Source organism: Struthio camelus, chromosome 13 (genome assembly GCF_040807025.1).
Source record: "Struthio camelus isolate bStrCam1 chromosome 13, bStrCam1.hap1, whole genome shotgun sequence".
Lineage (NCBI taxonomy): Eukaryota > Metazoa > Chordata > Aves > Struthioniformes > Struthionidae > Struthio > Struthio camelus.
The window spans coordinates 10,468,537-10,491,425 of NC_090954.1; the positions used below are offsets into that span (position 1 = coordinate 10,468,537).

The 22,889-nt window shown below is 44.9% G+C and overlaps 1 protein-coding gene and 1 long non-coding RNA gene across 9 annotated transcripts in view; one reads left to right on the plus strand and one right to left on the minus strand.

Annotated features, from left to right (window-relative positions):
- The window catches only part of EBF1 (EBF transcription factor 1), a 280,677-nt gene that overhangs the window by 48,401 nt on the left and 209,387 nt on the right, over positions 1–22,889 (plus strand). The window lies entirely within an intron of this gene.
- On the minus strand, positions 10,128–14,407 carry LOC138069162 (uncharacterized). The gene is made up of 5 exons (XR_011143958.1): positions 14,143–14,407; positions 13,422–13,617; positions 12,966–13,157; positions 12,183–12,410; positions 10,128–10,637 (listed from the first exon to the last, which is right to left on the minus strand). It is a non-coding gene; the product is annotated as an uncharacterized lncRNA (long non-coding RNA).

Sequence of the window (22,889 nt, forward strand, 5' to 3'; positions counted from 1 at the left end):
AGTTCACTGGTACAAATGGGTTGTAATACTGGCAAGCCTTGAAGTATTTACCTGTATTTTAAATCTTTTTTTTTTTGTATCAGAGCAGTAATAGAACTTGATTTAGGAATTTTTGGGTCTGAACCTTCTCTCTAATATATCAGTGTAAATTGGGAATAAATTCCCTAGAGCCATAGGAATTTTTGCTAGTGTGACATGGAGAGCGTCTGAAGAGCTGCAACTCCTGCTTATTTCTACGGACATTATTAAAAAAGTAAGCAGACTGGTACTTTAGGTAGGATACATTACATAGGGCCCTCCAAAGACACTATAGCAGCCTGTATGTCGTGGACGGTTAGCTGTAGCGCTCGACTCTCTAGCTACAGGCACAGAAAATCATGTTTTATTCCTCTCCCTGAGGCTGGGTAAGATGGCAGTTATTGCAGCACGTTTTCTGTGTGTTCTGCTAGTTTTTTGGAAACGGAGGTGGTGGATGACACAAAAGGGGACATGAGGCAGCCAGGGAATTAAGCAAAGGCTTGCTGGGCAAGGAAGGTGCTTTTTTTTTTTTTTTTTTTTTTTTGCAGGGCTCTTTTCTGTGCTTGCGTTTGCACTTGGAAATCTGGGCAGAAGGCACTGGCGATCTCGCAGCTTGGTGGCCACAGCGGGGTGAGGGGTCCTGTTAGACGGCCCTGACGAGCCTCCGTGCTGAAGCCCTGCACGGTGGCTTCCTCACGAGGGCCTGCAGGTCTTACACCTCAGACTGCCTTCTCCTGCTTTTCCTCGTATATTCACAGACCCCTGCTAGGGTCAGGCAGGGCTTCAGCAGGCGAAGGATGCCAGAGTAGTGCCTATACAGTGAAATGTCCAAAAAAGGCACTTTATGTGGCTATATGTTAGTTTTAATTTCCTGGTGGAAAAAGCTGTTAATCTTTAGTGTTCTCCCTTACACTGTATAAAACAGGATATTATACCTATAGAAATATGAACTCACTTTTATGGAGGAGCTTGTGCTTTTGGTACAAAACAGTGACTTGAGCGTTGCACGAAGTCGGTAGTCGTGCGCGAAGGCAGGCCTGAATAGGAGTGACTCAGTGTCTGGGGCGCACTTAGGACGGTCTTTGCATCCTGCTAATTACGTTAGCTTCGGGATGGGCCTGAAAAACCTGGGCTGTGGCAAAATCTGCGTTTTGAAGCTAGAACAAAGGGGTCCGTTGGGTTTGCCTTCCTCAGACCTGTGCAGGTGCATTTAACTGGAAGAAGCCTGTGGTTTTTCTCCTGCAGCGTTTACTGTACGTGTAAAACCCTATCCAGACGAGAGGGGGTTAATTCAATAAAATAAATATAAAATAGTCTCTAGGCTGTTGGACAGAGCTGGAAGGGGTCAGGGGTTGCCGAGCTGCTTCACTAGCACGCTAATCGATTTGCTGTCAAGGTAGTGGTGCTAGGGTTTCAAGTAAGAGAAGAATTGAGTGCCGCTCGGGCCCAATTTCCATAATTGCTCACTGCCTTTAGTGTACAACCTTTTATGAAACACAAAAAATATATCACTGAATTGTATCGATTAGCCATTGGTCTGAATAATTCACTTAGTATTTATTACCTGACCCTCAGAGGTTAAATAAATCCACTATCTAACTTTGGCTTGTGAGAAATATTACTTATTCATTGAAATGTGGGCCGATTATTACACAATAGGAGTGTATCTTTGTTGTTCTTTTTATCTCCTCCCGGAAAACTTAGTCCCTGCTGCATCTTAATGGCAACAAGTTAAAGGAAATATTTATTGATAGTCAGGAGCATTTTCCAAAATAAACACTGATGTATCCCCAGTGATATCGTAGCGTGGCTTTCTTTTGTGAAGGGTTTTTTTTTTTTTTTTTCTCTCCCCATATTTTGGGTCAGATATCAGGGTCAAAAATCAGAATCCTCCAAACTGAACTTTTTATGCACAATGGTGAAATATATTCGTACACAAAGTTTTCACTGCAAGCATCAAGTTTGCGTAACAGCCTTATTGCTTGTTATGGGATCTAAGTCCATTTTTATAGCACTGTTTTTGGATCGCTCCTGCAGGCCATAACTCTTCCTATCATATTAAACACCCTCTGATAATTAAATTCTCAAAGAAAACAGAAACCTTTCCTAACATGAAAAGATAAAATTTAAAGCAGTGAACCATGGACAGCTCACTGTCATTACAATAAAAATGATTTCACGTCACCTTAAAATGTTTTGGACATAATCTGCAGGGCATTTTATGGCTTTTTCAAACATTAAGCCAATAACCAGTTATTTATCAGAGGATGGTATTTACATATTGCTTTTAGTATAGTTAAACAGCCCTTATTTTGTTGATGAGCTGATAAACCTCAAACACAATAGCGTAGCTCCTAAATTTAATTATATACTCATTTACCATAAGATCTAGTCATCTAGATCAAATTGTTCAGTAGCTTGAAGTATTCCCTCCAAAAAGATTTCCTAACTTTGTGTAAAGTCTTTCCTCAGTTTCCGGCCTGCATCCTCCAGCATCTCAAAGTATTGTTTTTGAAGTTTGGTGGAATTTGTGTTAGGTCAAGAGGAGGAAACTATGTGAAGTTTTTTTTTTGTTTTTTTTTGTGTTTTTTTCATGAAATGTAAAGGAAAAAGCCCAACGTGGTCTCAGTGCTACCTCGTGTTTGTTGATAGCTGCGTGTGTCTGTATCCAGGATCTGGCCTTAGCGTTAGCAGGAGCTCGAAACCCCTGTTCTTGGTGTTATAATCCGCAACCTCTTTTCCTGTATCGCATAATGGAAGGAAAAGTCTGTCAGAAAATAATGGGCTATAATATGTATGAAATCCTCTTAACGTTTACCCAGGTGGCCAGCGCCCCAGTGCCCGAGCAAGGAGCGACAGTAGGAATAGTTCAGAGTACTTTGGGCTGCATCTCGGGGCAGGTGAAACGCGTCGCAGGCTGGGCGTCGCGCGGGAGAGCTGCGCCCGTGCAGACCTCCGGCTCTCACGCGTCCGCGGGAGCCGCCAAGTCGATTCCTCTCGCTCGCGGGCGCGCCGGCGGCGGCGGCACCGGCACCCTCTCCTTCGGCGAGGGTTGTTCCCCGCTTGTTCACGCGGAGCCCGCTGGTGCCTCCTGGCAGGGTCTGAGCCCGCCGGCGGACTTTGGAGAGCGATTTGGCAGCCACCGGCACCGAAGGGGCTTTCAGAAGCGGCCGCCAGAGGTGGGCGCTCCGAGCCGCGCGCCTCCCAGCAGGCAGTCCTTTCTGTCTTCAGGTGCCTAAACACCCCCACAAACGTGGCCCTTGGCTCAGCTTTCCAGGCAACGCAAAATCTGTCTGGTATGTTTATGCCGCTGCTTTGTATCTCATTGGCGCTACCGGGGTTTATTCTTCCGAGCGACATCCTACCATGTTTTTCCGCTGTTGCTGGTGCCGTTTTGAGGCTGGCCTCCGATTTCAGTGAGAGGAGCACTGAGGAACGCATCTCTGCTTCTGTGGTAGGGAAAGACAAATCCGCATCTTCCGGTGTTACCATCCCTTTGCTCAGGTAGAAACTCCCTGGCTGGGAAGCACAAATCATGAACAAAATGATTTTAAAAAGTTTATGATGGCATCTCAGGATAATTCTGCGGCAAGCGTTGAAAGACATATGTTAGCTGAACGGTCTCATTTGGAAAGCTAATTATACAAATAACATTTTAAAGCAAGCTAATGTCATAATAAAGTTGATAATAACAGGCAAACAATCTATTAGTAAGAGGATCCTAAAACAGCAGCTCTGTCCTCAGAGGGAAGAGGGTTTATATGTCAATCAAGGCTCCCGGTTTTGTTTACTCTGGGAACTTTCCTGCCCTTGTGCGGGTCCTGGTGCCTTGTCCTGGTGTCGTGGTCCTGCCGCCGGGCCCCTTGGCCTCCAAAGTCGCCTACGTTGGTCTGTGGTGGGCACAAAACGCCACCGAGAAGAATTACAGTGTTTTACCAGGTTCATTAAAACTGCGGCTTCTTTCCAGTTCTATGTGCATTCTGCCGGGGGAAAAAAAAGGAAGAAAAAAGAAAAAAATTCCCAGCAGTTTAGGGTTAGAGAGAGGCTGATCCCTGCTCCTGGATACATTACAGGAAGGGGTGCAGGGAGCCTGAATTTCTTCCAGTGCTGCTCCACACCTAGCAAAAATAAAGAAAAAAACCCCCCAAAACGGTGCGGGCAGGGAGAGCCTGCCTGCAGAGCGGGCAGGAGCGGCGCGGGGCTGCCAGGAGCGCCCCCGCCTTCCCTCCCCACAGCCGGGGGACGCAGCCGGCAGATGCAACATCCCTCCCGTTTCCCGGATCCCGGGAGGCCCAGGATGGGCTGAGGTGAGCTAGGGAACGTCCGCCGCAGGCGGCGATGCAGCGCGGGGCTCCCCGGGGTGCCTTGCTGCTGTGCCGGCCCCCGCGCATCCGTCGGGTGTTGCACGGGTGACTTCTTTGGCCTGTGTCTGTCATGATGCTGTGGACCGGGCTGAAATGCCACCGACCAACATGGCAGTTTGGAGCTTTTGTCCAAGGAAAAGGGAGGGGAAAAGTGTCTCCTTCCCTCTTTCTCCTCCCCCTTCGCACACCTTAATGCATCCAGAAACATGCATTTTCTTTTCCTTTTAGGTTGCATTGTACATAACATTTGAAAAGCGCTGTCAAAACAACTCATATGGGAGGAAAAAGTAATTGTCTTGATATGTGATGATTATCCGGAGCTTAAGGAGCAGCAGAGAGAGGGTTATTTTGTTTGCAGTTTAGCTAGAAGTGCCCAAGATTTCCCAACTGTTCTATTTTTACAAACGTAAAAGTTTCATAAAGGGTCAGATTTAGGCCCTTGTGTGGGAAACAACTGATACTGCCAGCAACAGGGCAAGATCACTGCTGTGTTGTGGTTTAAATGTCTTATTGCATTCCACGCATTGCTGAGCTGTATATAGAATGGATGACTCTAAATCTCTAGGACTTTGTGTGAGTTAGTAACCTTTTGATTTTGTTTTAACGTTTATGTATTATTTTTAACCCTTGATGTTTGTGACTTCTACCCTCCCCCCAGTAAACTGTCAGCTTACAACACAGGAAACTCTGGGGGCAGTTTCAAACAGCCCTTGGAAATGGAGACTGCTTTTATCTTTTCTTTTGGGCTGCTGTCTTTTTAATTTGCTCATTTGGATGGTTTTGGCCCAAAAGGAGAAGCAAATGGGGAATGGGGAAATTGCCATCAGTGCAGAAAATATATAGATTTCATGCACAGTAATGATGTATCTCAGTAGATTTAGTAAAACTAGAGATGTCACATTCACAGCTGGTTAACATTTTACACTTGAAGTCCTCATAACATTTGTATATGTTTCAACACTTCTTTTTTTCTATCTGGGGACCATCTGTATTTCTCATATGTGACACTGACTGGGAAGCACAAACTTTCACAGAACCAGCAAATGACTAGTTAGCTCTACCAGATGTCTGTCTCTCCCCACTTTATCACTCTAGACACTATTAAATTGAAGTCGGGTGGGGGAAATTCGGTGGACTTCTGAACTACGAACAGTTCCCCAAAGAAGTTTCACGTGAAGAATTCAGTTCCCAGGGTTTTTGCTGCACTTAGAATAGCAATAATAAGGATGATGGATTTGTGCAGAAGGAAGACTTTTTTAATTTTAAAATAGATAATCGTAGACTAATCTGAGCAGGTATTACATCTGCAAGAAAGGCTGTTAAAACCTGTTCTCCTAAATTTCAATTTATCCTCCATGTATTTCTTTGCTCAGCTATATAGATTTCATTGTGCTTTTCTTTTCCTTTTAGCAAAAGTTAATTTCTTACACTTGCAAAGGATAAATGCATGGAAAAAAATCTCTTTCCTGCTGTTCAGGTCCCATTAGGAAAAAGCCTAGAGAAATAAGCAGTATTCTCACTGCAGCTCTTCGGAGCAGTCCTACCCCAGCGATTAGTTTTTTTTCTCTCGGCTGCTGCCTAGCCACACAGTACTTTTAGCTGTTTTGCACTAGTGTATTGACCACATCATTTTGCATTTGAAGAGTCGTGTCATGCACTGTAGCGCAGATTCAACTTCCCAGTTCGGGGGAAAACTCCAGTGTATGCAGTCATGAGGAATAAACAACAGTTTGATGTTGGACAGTGCAGTGTGATGGGTGTCCTCTGAAGTTACAGACCTAAATTCGTTACATTTAATCAACCCGTGCTGAACAACTGAGTCAGATACCTCAACCTTATCATGCTATTGCTTTAATGTCCTACTTACACTCCGAGCTGAGGCTCAAGGGGATGGGTATGGCCATCTGGCACTTAGCTGGGAAAATCAAAGATCCCTTCACATAGGAGAACTGTGGGTGTGCCTTTAGAAAGTGATACACACTTGAAAAGAATATTACAGAGTTGTTCCAAATCACGTTCCTGGGAGCTTTCACTAAAGGGAAAACTTACTCCTCCTATTCTAAGGTGCACGTTGTCAGTAACTAAAGTTAGCAGGAATCGGATTCCTTTTTTTTACATTCAGACAGACCTGTAGAGACATATTAAGTAGAAAACCCACAGAAACGCAGAACCACCTATAGGAAATCTTGCAGGGTTCAGACGAGGGCAGTTTCATGTGACCTCGTAGATTGGATATAAAAAGGCTGCTATTAGTTCCATGTCAGTTCTTATAGTGAACGTTGCAGAGTAATGGAGGGTGTTAAGCTGTCAAATACTAGCAAGGGTTAATAAGGTTAAAGAAGAAGTAAAAGCAGGCCAACAATGAAAAAACATGGATAAATATGCTGTAATAAATAAAGGATGGCATATCACGGGGGAAAATTAAAGTCATAACTTGGGAGCATAGCAGTTGCACAAATTCTCAACAGGATACGACCAGATATTTCTTTTGTGCTGGTTGTCTGGCTAGCTCCATGCAGTACATGACGCCGGCTGCGTAGCAAAGCTGAATTCCCCTATTTACCACTGATATTTGGAAAGAAAAAAAAAATCGAGCTATGCGGCTGAATCCCTTAAATGTTCTAAATATAAATAGAGGGATGCAAATGAGTGAATAAATGCATACCTGAACTAATTAATTACATAAGAGGATCTCAGGAACAGGAGCAAAGCACCTGGAGTTAGATAAGAACCATGTTTTGACATTGTCCTCTGAGATGGTATGAACTTCAGTGCTTTTCCGTACCTGAATTCCAAAGTCATTCTAATCTATGACTATAAAAAAAAGAGGTAGAACTTGAAGCTCACATGACCTATTAATATTATTTCTAGGAGTTTCCATCATCCGTCTTCATTTTGACCTGCTAGAACATTATTAGGGAATGAATTTTAAAGCTTTTTAAGAGTATGCTTAGGAATATCCTACCTGTTTTTGTAAGTCAGGCCTGAGTTTTGCAAGCCCGTGCGTGCATGCTGTCCTGCACGCTTAGGCACGGCGTCAGTGAGGTCAGTTATTTCAGGGAGATCAGTGTTTCCTTCTATAAAGGTAAGGCTGCAGCAAATGTTTGCAGTGAGAGCTGCTAGACTGCAAAGTATGCTTAGTTATGCTCTGTGATCCCGGTGGGCACTGCAATTTTAGTGAAATTTCTGGCAGGTCTCACAAGCTGTTCTTGAGGAGGTCTAGCTTTCTATTGCAAACTGCGATCAGCAAGTTCTCCCTTCTATTGGGAAGGGTCACAGATTTGTTGTTTTGATTATAACTGATATAAAGAGTTAGAGAGTATATTGTTTTGCCTTTTTCAGTACTGTTCCTTGACCTTCTTAATTGTAGCTCCGTCTGTCTTACCTGGGAAAAATATTAGTCCAAGGCATCATCCTAAGCCTTGTTGCCAATTTGTTTTTATTTGCAACCAAGTACCAACCGGGCTAAGCTTGGCACGTTTGTCTGTCCTTTTGGTTTCCCCCACGCAGTTTGCTCATCGGCATGCCTGTGGCATCCAAATTATTCCTGTCTTCCTGAAGACCTTTTGTCAGTCCTCTCGCTGTCCCTTGCAGACCACCAGAAGACACAGGCCAGGTTGTGAAACGCTAAGAAAAGACTGAGAAACCCTAAGTAAAGATGTACTGAGTAGTGAAGTCAGGAGATCTTCAGAGACAAACGCAGCTCTGGTTTTCAGCCTGCTGGGGTCCACTAACAGGCAGGGGATCACTTGATCACGCAGTGCTGTTCCCGTTGGCAGCCACCTCTCCGCCGCGTGTAGGAGCGTCACTGAACGGCCGTAGGAAGATACCGTTCCCATCCCAAGAAACGCTGTGCGGGCCACGGCTTTGTTTTGCCAGGGTTCCCATCCGGGGAGACTGATTGAAGCAGGTCCCGCAGCGGAAGGGAGCTTCGGTTAGGAGCGAAGGAGGAAGTGATCGTATGTATTTCCTCCGTGAGCGAGCCGGAGGATCTGCCTCATTCGAAGGCCTCTGATTAACAGCTCAGCTGAAACAGCATTGGAAAATGTTCACACCATTTATCGGCTTGGGGGAGGGAACGGAAAACAAGAGATGTTTGTTTGCATTTGCTTCCCTTCGCTCGCTCCTCCGTGTGTCCTGCCGCCCTCCCCTCGGGAAAGGCAGGAGTGGGGAGCAGGCCCAGGGAGGTGAAGGGCAGGCCTTCCCGCGCGCTGGCTTCCAAAACCCAATTACAGTATTCATTGTTATTTTTCAGTTGAAAATTGGAACATTTCAGCAAATGGAAAATTTTCTGTCAAGATGGCTCTTTTCTGTCCAAAATGTTCTTTTCCAGAAAACTTATTTCGATGAATAAAATTCTAACTATTTCTGTGCCTGGAAAACCTAGCTGGAGGCTCAGATATGTGCTGGCCTCTGTCTCTTGGACCTCTTACAAGGGTTACACATCTCTCTGTGAGCTGTGCTATAGGGTGTTTGGAGGAGAGCAATACGTTTGTTTTGAATGATGCTGCTGGTTTTCGCCATAAATTTAAACAAAGTGGGCGGTATTGGAACCAGCTGCTAGACTTTTTTTGTTTGTTTGTTTTCATGAGAAAAATGGTAACGTACTGCAATAAATTAAACAATGTACATATTTCTGCATAGCGCTGTCTCTCGGCGTCTAGCTGCTAGGAAATTACAGAAGCCGAGGGCAGCATTGGGCCCTGTATTCATTTCACACGCACTGAAGTAAAGCGACAAATGTTTCAGAGTAACTGGATTTCCTTTTAAAGTGACACTTTATTTGTGCTTGAAAAATGTAATGAGCCTTCACTAAGAGGTTTTTCTGGCTACGTTCCTTCTCTAATGACCTGCCCTTACAAAACAAGCTTAAGAAAAAATAAAAATAAAAATACAGGAAAAAAAAACGCCCAAACCCATTTGGCCAACTTCTCTTTTCGTTACGCGGGGAACAGCAGCGCTTCGAGATGGGGAAGTAAAACCGAAGCCTGGTAGGTTCCCATCAGTTCCTGAGCTCATCGTTGGTCAGTGTTTTACGGCTAACCCTCATCATCTCTCGTGGCGAGTTTCGCTGGTGTTACCCCGCTCGTCCTGCCGGCTTTAATTGCGCTGCCTGACAACAGCATTCAGCAACAGTCAAAATAAACCCTTTAGAGGAGGTTGGTGTTGACGGTTTTGGAGAAACGGGGCTTCGGTGCAGAAGTAATATGCAGGTCGGATTCCTTCCAGCATTGAATCTTCTGCCGCGTGTTGTAACCGAGGGAAATAGCGGTGTGAAAAAAGGCTGTTTTTAAAACGCGCTTGTGCTCTTGTGAGCGCCTCCGCATACGTTGGTTTGGAAGTTAACTGAAGACGCTAATTTTGCTGCCCTCAGTGTATAAAATGCAAGTATTTTACAATCAGCAGCAGTAATGGGAGCAGACTAGACCTCTCCCAATATCCGTAATCGAAAAACACTATAGGGTCCATTAAGGCCATTGAAAGTTGAAATGCAGTCCAATGGTATTAAATTATCATAGGGATCACAAATGTGGCACTGTAAGTTAATGCCCACAACTGCAAGCAGCCACTGTGCATGCTTTTTTGTCAACACTGCAGTGCTTCGAGAATATCTCAATTGTTTGTGATAATTTAGTCTTAATGTTGTGTACTTTTTCATAAGATATTATTAATACTCAGCAGAGGGGCTGGGAATTAGCATTTGATTAAACTTGGCTGGGAAATAAATGACATTTGGCAACCTCGCGCTATGCCATTCAGCGTAAGTTTATTTTGCATTCAAACAAACCGCGCAGAAGTGATGGGCTTTCCGTAGGTTTCAAATGATTTTCAGTAATTAAACCAAAGAAGAATGACTTGCTCCTGTCCACGCTCTCCCGGCTTTATGCGGACATTTGTCACCTTTCCACCTAGGCCAGGCTGCGGCAGCCTGCAGGTATCAGCAGAGTAAGGCTCTTGGCGTACAGTAGATCTTGCTACCTTTTAAGTATTGCGGTTCACTCCAGCACAGAAATCAATCTGCTGGGGAGCAGCAAACGCTGCAGATGGAAATGAGGCTGGAGATTTCAATTTGCTAAGCTAGAAAGTTGCAAGGGGGAACGTCGGAGGGGAAAATCAGAATTCCCCGGCGCTGCCTCCGAGCTGGATGATGCCGGGTATTGAATGAAGAGTAGCGCAGGTGAAGAACTACTGTGGGAAGCTCTCAGTAACTTCTCTGTCCGTCCACGGCGCGTAGCGGGTCGGATCGAGCAGCAGCTAGTACAAAACAGAGAGAGTTTCAAAAAGAGAGAAAGAGGCCAAGTTTGGGGGTTGTTTCTCATGATTTCCTATTCTTGGGCATTTTTTTTTTAAATTTCCTCTGCTTTTGGATCCAGTTCTGTTTTAATTACTATTCTAATTTTGGTACAGCACACCAAATACCATTTTAAGGGTGCGACAGAAATGCCAGCTTAAGTAAGTAGTAGCAGAGCTCTGCCAGACATCTGAAATGATACTGAGGGATCAGAACTTAACAGCAAAGCAGAATGTGTGTATTAGAGAACACCCACAAAACAAGTGAGGAATGCAAACATTAATGAGCCTGATATAAAACATTTTTAAAGCATTTTTATAGTTGCTATAGAAACACCTTGGCCTTCACTCTTGCTAATTAGTTGGATTTTGCACATTTTATATTTGGAAATGCAAATCGGATTTCATAAATTATTACTTATTTTTCATTTATATTTACAGTACTGTTATCCAGATATACACAGGAAGTCGGAGATATTAATTAGTTATATAACACAAATAAGCACGATATTTATGGTCATAAGACATCTTTTGGTTTAAATATTCTTCTGGTAAACGCTTGGAGGAATTGTGCAGAGATTAATATTTTCGCAGGAGAATTAGGCAGATATAAACGTATGAGGCCTGGTAAGTTTTTAATAAAGTGCATTGTTGGAGCTGCTGAAGAACTATCATTATTTCAGTCTAAGGAATATAATTGCACCTTTAGCTGATTATGCAGGGCTAAGAATATTGATCAGACTTTTCTCTTCTTTATGCTAGTGTAAATCAGACTGAGGCTGGTGCACGTCCAGTGAGGTTACGTAGAAGTGAGAAGAGTGTGAGAAAAGACGTCTCCAAGAGCAGCGTGCTTAGTCCTAGCTCCTTTGCTTTCTAAATTCGTGTTTGGTGTGTTATGCCAATGTACCTTTCTCACTTCATTTATCCACATGCAGTAGGCTAGGAAATACACCAAATTCTTCACAAAAACCGCTCATCCAAATATGTTTATTCAATAACTACCCCATTTAAATTAGTGAGGATGATGCTGAGGAAAAGGCTGCAAAGATCAGGCTTTGTTTTTTTGTAAATGTGTACACTCACTACGGATACATTTTTGGAGACGCTCTGAAAATTCAGTTCTTGTTCTTGTTTAATTATGTAGTTAGTCAAACAAGCGAAGACCTTGTTTGCCATTGTGGTCTGGTTGATTTTTTATTCCACTTCACTGATTTGACTGTACTGTTTTAATAATAAGCAAGAAGAACAGCCTTTTTTCCTGAGTCTGTTCCATATAATTCCACGTTTTCCCACATGCTGGATGCTAAATAGTTTTAAGAATATATTTAAATAAATATCTGAAAATGTGGTTTACTCAAAATTTATCATGGTAACCAGCAACTTCCTTGGATGCATGTGCTCGGGACTGCACACACTGTGTTTCAAATGAGCTTGTTAGCTGAGAATGTGAACGGCTTGTTCAAATCGAGTATGCTTACAGCACCTAAGTAAGACGCTAAACAGCTTTACCTTATATGTTGCAATGAGAGTGAACAAAAGTTTGGAAGAGGTTTCCGTTCTTTTCTGGAAACTGATATTTGCAGTGTAGACATGCACATCTGCTTTCTGTAGTCAATAACAGGAGCGCCATGGCAAGCGGATATCAGCAGGGCTGCAGACAACGCTGATGGAGCAGCCCCACATCTAAAAACGGTTTTGTTGGCTATTTGATACTCGAAATGCCAGCAGACAGCCAATCTGAAAAGGGGAAAAATTACATTTCTGAGATACTACATTGTGTTAAATTGGATTCTGTTGTCATGCCATGTACTGCTGTGTCATTTCATGTCTTGACTTTTAACTGGCTGGAACCGTGTCATCTTTAGAGATTGCAACATGGCAAAATCCAACCTGTGTTATTGAAAGAGAAATCGGTATTCTCTTTTGGGGTTGTGGAAAACGGAGGATGAATTCATTCCTAAGTATTTATGGATCGAGATGTATGACTATGGAGTACATTTTTACGCTGATTGCTAGTTTTCCTGCCAAGGAAAAGAATAGCGCCCATGAGAGTGAGGTGGGTAGATAACTATGCAGCGAAAGGTCCTGGTCTTGCAAAGTTAAAGCATATGGAAGAGGAAAGAGGGAAGGAGCGGGGAGGGATTTTGCAGTGCACATCTGCGGGGCTGAGCAAAACTGAGCTGCAAAACTTGTTGCCCTGAGTCTTTCCTGCAGCAGCTTTTCTTGCAGTCGATTTACATGTTGCACTTGGGTGATGGAGAGATAAGGTAGCACTCGATAGGTCACGCATACCCCAAATTTCGGTGCTTCTCCGCTGTGACGGTGGGTGTTCCCGCGCGCTGGGTAGCGTCGCCCCTGGGGAGACAGCGGGTCCTGCTTCGCGCTGCTTGAGGGACAGGCAGAAACGGGGAGAGGAATCTGATCCCCTTCGCTGAGCTCTCAAATTAAGCGTCGCTGCACAGAGACGACAGGCCATCGGAAACGCTTCGGTAGAAAATGGCACATTTTAACTTTTGGTTTTAAACCCCCTCCCCCCCAAAAAAGGCCACATTGAAAAAAAGTTCAGTCACAACTTCTGTCTAATTGAGTTAGGAGAAAACATTTGCAAAACTCGAACCAGTTCTGCGCCGCCTCCTGTGAGCAGGGAGCGGGAAACACGGTCCTTTGGAACATAAATATTTAACGACAACGGTTAAAACATGAAATTTAAGGCAGAGCTCAGGGGAACTCAAGAAACACCGGGCGCACCACTCTTCGGCTGGACGGACGCAAGGGCTGATCTGCCCGGTGCTGCCGCCCTGGTAGTTGCCTCTGCAGCAGAGACGCCGTTCGCTGCAGCGCCGGCCCCCGTTGCGGCTCCGAGCTGGGAGAAGGGGCAAGGGGGACAGTTCTTGTGTGTGTTGTTTTCTTTTTATGGACGTCGCCTCTTCTCTCTCTCTGAGTCCTAAAAAAAGTGTTTGGTTTTGGGGGATGGAATAAGCAAATGTCTTGGCATTTTTTTCCGTTTCTCCCCCTCCTCTCCCCCCACCCCCCCCACCCCGCACTACTTTTTCAGTGGAAGAAGGAGACAAAGTGAACTAAAATGCACAAGTTTTCCTTTCCAATTTCTTTGCCAAAATTGAGGTAATGAAAGCAGTAGTGCTCTTGGGATTTCTCTCTCTCTCTCCCTCTCTCTCTCCCAAATTTTGGCATTTGTGACATTTGCTCCTCATATGAGGAAATGCTCCTAAAGAGTCCCGCGTTGCAAATGTCAATAAACAAAGCAATAAAAGGAGGAGGGATTGGTAACAAAAAGGCATTGTTTTTTTGGTATGCGGGGAACAACAGGCTGCAACTAGAACTCCTCAAAATAGACCCTCCGCTCCAGGACGAGGCCCCGACACCTCTCCTGCGGAGGAGAAATTAAATCGCCAGGCATTTACTAGCCCCGAAACCACCCCCCCACCCCCAAAAGCAAACAAACTCTTGCATTCGGCGCTGTCATCAGAGGCGGGAAGGGCCCTTGCAGGATCACAAAACAAATCGAGCGGTGGAGGGCTTCCGGGCAGCCAGCTAACACAAATATACTCTCAGAGGATGCAGTCCGCGGAGCGGCGCGTCCGACGCAGCAGTGGGCCGCCAACCTGGGCTTCCGCTGCGCGGCGTCGCCCCGCATCTGGAGGGGCTGCGACAGTCGGTGTCAGCGCCGCTTCGAAACCAGATACGCTGGGGATCAGGAAGCTGCTTCGACTTCCACTTCCTTAACAAAACACACATTAATATTTAAGCTGCTCTTTTAGAAAGCCGTGTTCTGTCTTGAGCGCGCGGGCTGCAATCCGGCGCTGGGAAAGTTCGCTGGGACGGAGCGGGAGCAGTCAGCGCTTTCGCGACCGGTTTTGAAAACACGAGCTAATTGAATCCTGCTGGTTTGTTAGTGGTCTTTGACAGCTTTATGAACCTACTAAATAATATTTATAAAAAAAACCCAGATGTATATGTCTACATAGGCATGCACACACCTTCAGAAAGGAGGAAGAAAATCTATAAAACATTTCCACGCTGAGTTAGGAAAGAAATCATGTTTATTGTGCTCTACTCTGCACTGTGTTTAGCATCTTTCTTCAATTAGTTGGCCAGATGACATGGATCTTCCTGTTACTTTCAGTAAGCACAAGCTTTTCTATCAAGGTTGGACCTCTTGCTTTCCCTTCTTTAAAAAGATAGTTTCCCTTTTAAAAAAATCCCATATTTTACTGTAACAGATTAATAGGGTGCCACAAAACTGATAACACAATCTTGAATGCCGTGTAGAATTCCAGTTCTAATCCAAAGGTCTCATTTTTCATACACTAAAAAAATGTTTCTTGGTTATGAAAGTTTCTTTTCCCCCCCCCCCTCTTTAAACGTTGCTGGGATTAAAGAACCACATAGAAAAATAGTTCTTTAAGAGCTTTGCTGATTCAGTGTGAATAATCTTTTTTTTTTTTTCCAAACAAATAGTCTGTATATGTTAATGTTTGTTATCTGAAGTTTCATGGTCAACAGATGTTCAGTGGAATAATACGCAAAGGTTTAAATTCAGGCGTTGAACATTCTTGCACAGGGAGTTTACCTTGTGGATCCAGAGCTGCTGTCTTTTTAGAAAGGCTAACTCCTTTTTTTCCTTTTTAATCGGAAATTAATGTTAAACGCGCCCAATCTCCTCATTTATACCACCATTTAAAACAACGTAACTTTTGGCAGCTGTCAACCCGAGTGCTCCCATCCTAAAAGTCAACAGCTAAACATCTCTCTCTCCCGGCGGTTCGACTTGAGCAAATCGCTGAGTCTTAAACCCCCCAAACGTGGACTCCGTTGGGCTGATGGTAAAAGAGCTTTCTCCAGCCGAGAGTCGTGTCTCGAAAATGGCCTGTTTCCCATCCCCAGTCGCTCGTATCTGGGATCAATTAACAAGAGGGCCGCAGCTGATCCCAAACGATGGCCTGACAGATTGGGAGTGAAAGTGATCTCGTAGGTGCTTAGCCTCCAACCACGGCGTTATGGATCTCTGGCAGAGATTTGCAGCCGTGCAGGGGGGCTGTGCCACCAGCTGCCGGGGGCTCGGGTTCGTGTGTTACTTAAGCACTCTTGGAAATCATCTGCTGATGCAACTCCTGGAAGCGTGTGCTGAGTTGAACGGGAAGCAAGAGGAAAAGGGAAAGGAGTAGAGGAGTTCGTTCCTGAGAGCAACTGCCGTGCACTTCCAGGTGGTCCCGAATTAATATTAGAGAAGGGGATTTTGTTGGTATTTAGGGCGTTTCACTCGTAGGAACTAATATGAATAAATTCAGCTGCCAGAGAGGGGAAACAGGTCTGGGAGCTGGCATGGCGTTTTTGCGGTGCGAGTTGGCTTGCTTGTCCCCTCTAGTTGGTGTTTAGCAGCTCTGGTTGGTGTTTAGCAGCTCTGATTGGTGGCGTCTCCTCTCAGCATGATAAGCCCAGATCCCAAAAGCTTTCTTTTTAACATATATACGTCCACCTTCGGAGAGGCGTATACCTCCTTAGCATTTTGTTCATACCAGTCTGGCCTGTGCCGCGGCAAGGAGGAGGCAGGGCAGGCTCGAACGCGGCGTGCGTCCGGTGCGATGCCCAGCTCGTGCGGATGTCCCCGGCCTGGCCTGAGCAGCCCCTGCCGCCCCGCTCCCCGGTGCCGCTGTGCAGAGATCGCAAGCAGTGCCATGCCAGCGCCGGCGCCATCAGCTGAGACCCCTCAGCCGCAAACAAGGGGCGATGGGCAGTGCTTAAAATGGATAATTTTTCCCCATGGGAAGAAGCTAGCGTGCAAACCTACCTGCAGGCCCTGGGTTTGCTATACCTGGATGCTAAGCTGGGGTTTTAATTGGTTTCCCCAGCCTATTTTCCAAGCGTAATAACTAGCTCAGGGGTCCTGAGCAAACGTGTGTTGTTATTGCTAGGGACATTGCTGTGCTTTTCCAGGGAGGCTGAAAGGGGTTAGGTTCCCAAGTCCTTTGCAAGGGTCAGTATAAGCTACCAAGCTGTAAATCAGTAACTGATAAAGCTGTGCGTGTATGTATGTGTGTGTGTGAGAGAGACCCCCCTTATGTGTGTCCCTGTGAGCGGGCTGAATCTTTTATGGAGGAGAGAAGAAGGGGTATTCTGCCGGTGAGTATAAAAGAAACATTGAGGTTCTTCAGAGATGGCATCCTGGAGATAGTTATATGGGAAAAGTCAGACACAGCCTAGGGGTGCATCTTTATTTTATTTATTTGTTCGTTTGGCCTGGAGCTGGACTCATCATCTGATTGCAGCTGCTGTAGAACTTCTGTAGGGGCCAATATTGCCAAGCACTGTTGAGTGCCTTTTTGTGAATTCTCCGAGCGTTCAGAGAACAATTTAATAAATAGACTGAGAAAGCCACCACGTCTGGGGTTTCTAAAATAACACTTCTCCCTATCATTTTTCTCTTAACTATTTTCCTTTAAAAAACCTGAGAGCAAAGTTAGGGACGCTGAATAATTTTGCTTTAAAAAGACAAGAGTCATTTTAATAGATGAAGTGGTGATTTGTACATTATAGGGTTTACTTTCTCCTTAAATCTATGCCAGTGTCCTCATCGCAGCGTGTTTTAGTGAGTGAATCTTTGCTGAAGGGAGACAATAGTTGAGCAACCAGGCTCTGGAGGTGTCAGCTAATTCTTGCTCCAGGTTTTCTGCTAGGCTGTAGGAGTTGCTCACAGGTTTTCCTGAGAGAGAAAAAAAAAAAAAATCAGGAAATTGTGGATGCCAAATTCTGCTGAAAAGGTGGGGACTCTGAAAGTATTGAGAACTGCTGCTGGCTTGAGGGAGCTGTGGGGTCTGAGCACTTGAAGATGTGGCCTTGCACTCTGCCCGGGGCCTGGGGTAGCGTCCCGGCGTCGAACTGCGCCGGCCGCGGTGCGCGGCGCTGGGTCTCCCGCTGGGGCCACGTCTCTGCGCCGCAGCCCGTGTGCCGGTGCGCAGGTGCACAGCAAGTGACTTGTGCCGAAGCCAGCTTTCTCCTTACAAACCAGGATTGCTGCGGTTAAAAGTTTAAACAAACCCGAAACACTCAATTTCCCAGCTGTGTTCAGCTTGCATGGGAATGTTACCATGCAAGTTAGCCTGCCCCCAGCATCCTTTGTTAATGAAATAAACTTCTTTTTTTGTCGTTTAAACACAGACATATGTTTTAATTGAAGGGTGTTTTCCTCTTTAAGGTAGGAATGTTTCCTTTTATGCTCCTTCTGTTTTTTTTGGTTCATGTACTCCCTCAGGTACGAAAGCAACGGCCATTTGGTCATTCAGGAGGAAAAATGCATTTAACAAATGCTTTTCTGACCCATATCTTGCTTTAAGATGTGCAGAAGATGGATAGTCTTAGTACGTTCTGCTCTCTTCCTCAGAAGAAGCAGCCCACAGAATGTATGTTTTCCGTGATGTAAAGTTGCAAATTGTGTTGCTATCCAGATTATTGAGGTTATTTTCGAGGCATTGTAACTGTGGGCAAGAAGCAGAGCAATCTGTTTATAGGACAGTGTGAAATACCCCTGTAAATTATAAATACTCAGCACAAAAAATTCTGCCGTATTTCTGAAAAGCCTGCTGATGAATAGCTTTACACTGGGAAATGACTTCCTAAGCATGCTTGGTTGTGCGTGTGTGTTTGTGTCCGAGTATGGGGATTTTTTTACTTTAGCAAAGATTCCCAAGAGATCTGCATCTCTCTTGCTCTTTACCTCTGTTATTCCCCAATTCGTTTGATGATGAGCGTAACTTTGCTTTATTGTGTTGGCGGTATCTTATTTAGTGGCCGCGTTGCTTGGCTTTTATAATTGCCAGGAAACTGTTGACACTGATCGTTTTGGGGCTTATTGCACTTCAAAGGCCAGAGTAAAGCAGGTAGAAAATGATCCCAGTTGGAAGGGGCATTTGTGTGGCGCTGGTGTTGTGAAGAGCCATACCTTTGGAGAGACGTGCCCAGATTGGAAGAAACGGCACGTGCTGCTCCTTTTTCCTGGTTAGGTAAAAGCAAGGAAGAGCCCAACTTTGTCATTAATTTTCAATGAGAATATGATTATGCCTTAATTGATGAGCTCTCTTGTGAAACTCGTGGCATAGATAATAAGGCTAACAGGTATCTTCCTGACCTGGGGAAAGAACAGACTTTCCCTCTGTACCACCACAGTGCTAATGACACTTAATAGAGAACATCATGTCACTTTTTTTTTTTTTTTTAATTTTGCTCCATCACTCACTCAGGACCGCGTTGTCAGGGAATGTGTGCAGCTTCATATATTTTTCAGTATATGCTACCCGTGTGATAAGCCTCATTTTCTGAGCGGTATTAGGCCCTCTTCCAGCCTGGGTGTTATTTGTTTTCTAGCTCTGGATTATCTCGGAGTAGGCACTTCTGCTACGCTGTGATTTGGTGATTATTGTTCTTGACATTTTTCTCCATGGAAAAAGAAGGAACTTCCTTGTGACTGCATTTTGCTGTTCCAGGCGCGTGCACCGCATAGCATTTTTACTATCTACTGATACCCTTTCCGAGGTTAATCTATTGTAAAATTAGACTGTAAAAATGGACACAGTTACCACATTTACATGCCAGCACAGAAGAACTCGTGGAGTGATTCAAATACTGTACAATTCCTTTTGCTGAAATCACTGCAAAATTTATTTGTGAGTGACATGGAAACCGTGCAAATTAGCATGGATTCTTCTTCAGTTCAATTCATCTTTCAGCAGTTGTTACCCTTCCCAATCTGATTGCCTTAAGAACACAGATTGTCTTCTCTTGATGGTGAAACTGCTTTAATCCCCTTTTCCAAAGGTCAACTAATCTCCAGTCTTAAGTGCAATAGATGCAAATACAGTTCTCTTGCAATGTTCCTTCTAATTTAATTCTCTCCTAAGCTTTCATGTATAAACCTAGTAATGGATCAAGTTTGGAAGGGGTCAAAAGGTTTCTGTTCCAGTAAAATTTAAATTGACATTGCATACTGATAATGGTTTGCTCTACTTTACTATAAACACTAGCTACTACTCTGTTGGCATATCATTTTGTGTAGCAGCACAGTGATTCTAAATAGCAGCAGATCATCGTCTTTGTTTTGTTGCAAAAGTTAGTGCCTTCAACGTTTGATACAAGAGAGGTCATTTTTCATTTCACGATTGTCATGCAGCATCTTGGGCCTACTTGTTTTATTCCATCATCCCTAATTGCATTTATAAACCAAAAAATCTTGCAAATTGCACGCAACTATCAAATTAATAATTAATTACTTGCGCATTGCTGAAGCTTAAATAAAGGCCAAAATATGATTTTTCCTTCGCAGCCTACTTGGAAAAAAAAACCTCCAAACCCTCAGTATTAATCTGCTGTATGTAGCAGATATTCTGCTTCTAATTCTTTGGCACAGAGACATGCCCCTCTCTAAAAAGAGAGTGAGCGAGCACCCTTGACCACCCTATCGATTGTGGACGAGACGATGGCAAACGCGTGGTGAAATATTGACAACAGCCTCTTTGCAGGCGGCACATGCGTGCGACGTCCCCCCCGGTTTGCTCACGCTTCGTTGTCGAATTCGAAAGGGGGCCGGTGTTGTCAGCGAGGGACGCTTACAGGATTTGATTGATAAATTTACCACTGCCGTGGATTACCTCGTCCTTTTGTGCAGCACTGGCAGATTGTCAGGCCTGGGTCTTGACAGACTCCAGAGCCAGCGTCCGTGCTCATTTGCACGGACATTCTCATTTGAAGAACGGGGCAGCCGGCGTGTCGTCAGACGCCGGGCCGCGGCGGCGGGGAGCGTAAGGCCTGGGTTTCGTTGGGTGGCACTTCTTCCACTTGGGAGCCAGCCTTTCCTCCAAGTGATCCGCCTGATTTCAGGGTGTCCTGAAAGCGCCGCGTGACTCTCTCGACGGAGGGGCACAGCAACAGAAGACGGGGTTATTGATTAGCTTGTCTTTTAAAACAGGGAGGGTTGCAAAGAGCTTACAGCTTGATGCAAGGGACTTGAAACTATTTTTTGTGCTACCGTAGTCAGCCTTTCTGGGCTGTCTTTTGTGCAGCAAAGCAAGGGAGGCGCGTTGGTGGCGTTGCCGCGCTGGGTCCCCGGTGCCGCTTCTGCTGGTGGGTTGCTCACACGTTAGGAAACGCTCAGGAGTATTTTTGAAATAAAATACTGCTTTGGGTATCAGTTTCTAGCATATGATTTACGCTTTGTGTGTGCCTTTTCAACCAAAACAGAGAAGGATGCAAGATAAACACAGTATTACATACTTGGGTGATATTTTAATGTCCAGGACAGCAAAGGCTGAGGGCTGCGGTGCGGAGGCACGGCTGCGATGGGTCCTGCTCCCTCCCTGGCGCGCTCCCGCTGGGCTGGACGGGGGCGCTTGCCCGAGCGAGGACTGCGCGGTTCTGCTTTTTGTCCCCCGGCGGGGTGAGCTAAACGGCTGGCAAACTTCAGTGTCTTTCATTCGGTTAGGGAGGGGGGGGGAAAAAAATAAGGTGAGGGGGGAGAGAGAGAGGCACGATCAATCCGAATGTGCCCTGCCAGCCTGAAATAGCTCGCCACAGGTCTGAAATCCATTTCCCACAATGGTAAGAATTAAAAAGCCACAAAAGCCGACCCGTACATTTGTGCTGTGTGAGGATTGCTGATACACAGCAGAGCTGTCATTTTCGGAGGAAATCATCCATCATCTGCCTGCTAGTCCCCAATAATCACCTTCTATTACAGTCAGATTGAATCTTCAATCGGTGGCGTAATGCCAGTTTTTCCACAGTTCTCAGTTTCCTGTTCTTTACAGAGGTATTCAAAATAATTTGCCATTCAACTCTACAAACGTAGCACTTGTGGAGAAGATTGTTATCGTTAGCGCGTTGCTTCTCAAGAAAAGCTCTGCCGAAGCGCAATTTGCAGAATTAATCATTGGTCACCCCTTTACATTCCTCTCCCCCTCTTTTGTCCCCCCACACCCAGTTATTATTTTGTAATCGTTGTTGTTGTTGTTGTTGTTGTGTTTCATACACACTGATGCAACGTACAATTTGAAAAAGATGTTGAGCAATGACCCTGTTACTAACAATATAAAGCAATGACCTGATTAGAAGGAGCCCATCAAGCAGAAAGCTAAGGGTGCCAGTGCAAGGAAAAGTCACGGAGATAAAATGTATAGTGAAAATGGCAAATGTTAAGACAGAGTTTAGGCTGGGTTTTACCTCCTTTCATGGTTCGCTTATGGAAATAGAGCGAGGGCAGCCAGGATGACCGACGGCACGCACGCCTCAAAGATTCCCGAGCCAACCAAAATGCCACGATGCGGATTTTGGGGGCTCTGAGGGTCCAACAAAATTCGCCGGTCTTCTAAATACTTTCAGTAAATACTTTTCCCCAGTGTAAATTAAGATGCAGCCTTGTACTAAATTGAATCTCTGCCTATCTTTTGCGGTGCTTTGATTGCCTCTGCTTTTCACATGTCATTTTAATCTTCACCAGATAGATCTTTTTTAGCTTTTGCACAAAATTGAAGGACGGTATTAAAGCAAAAGCCTTTAGGGGCATACCGTTGGTTTTTTCCTTTTGGAAAATAAATAATAGTAGAATTTAATTACTGCACCTACTACTTAAGTAAAGTTTTGGTTCCTCTATCCGAAGTCTGATTTCCTACTTTGTGGTTAAAGCTCTAGTATATTTTGAGGGCAGTGTACTGTTACATGCTTGAATTCAGCAACGGAAAATAGGAAATAATTCACTCTGGCTTGAAAAGGGTGGGGATTTCTTTGTTTCTTTTTATATTTATTCAGGAAAAGCTGACAATCGTCCCACATTAATGAACAACACCATCAATCAAAGTGCTGACAATGAGCGGAAAAGCGAGGTAGATGTCAGACTGACGGCATATTGCTTTTTTCAGCTAGGCCAGGGCTGTTTATAGCACTTTTCACTGGCAAAACTCTGGCTGTGCTTAGACAGGAATAGAAAGCAGAATCAGAAACTGCGTGTGGAAAGTTGCTCTTGTGCTTTGTAGTTTGAAATTAGCATCGAAATCCAGCCGCCACCGTGTCGTTTTCCTCGTTTCGCTTTGCAAGGCGGCGGTCTTCCCCTCTCTCCGGGCGGACAGACGATGAACCTTGGCTCGGCAGCCGAGAGGCGGCAGGACCGAAGTCTGCAGCACCCCGCGAACAGAGCAGAGAAGAAACCGCAGCTCG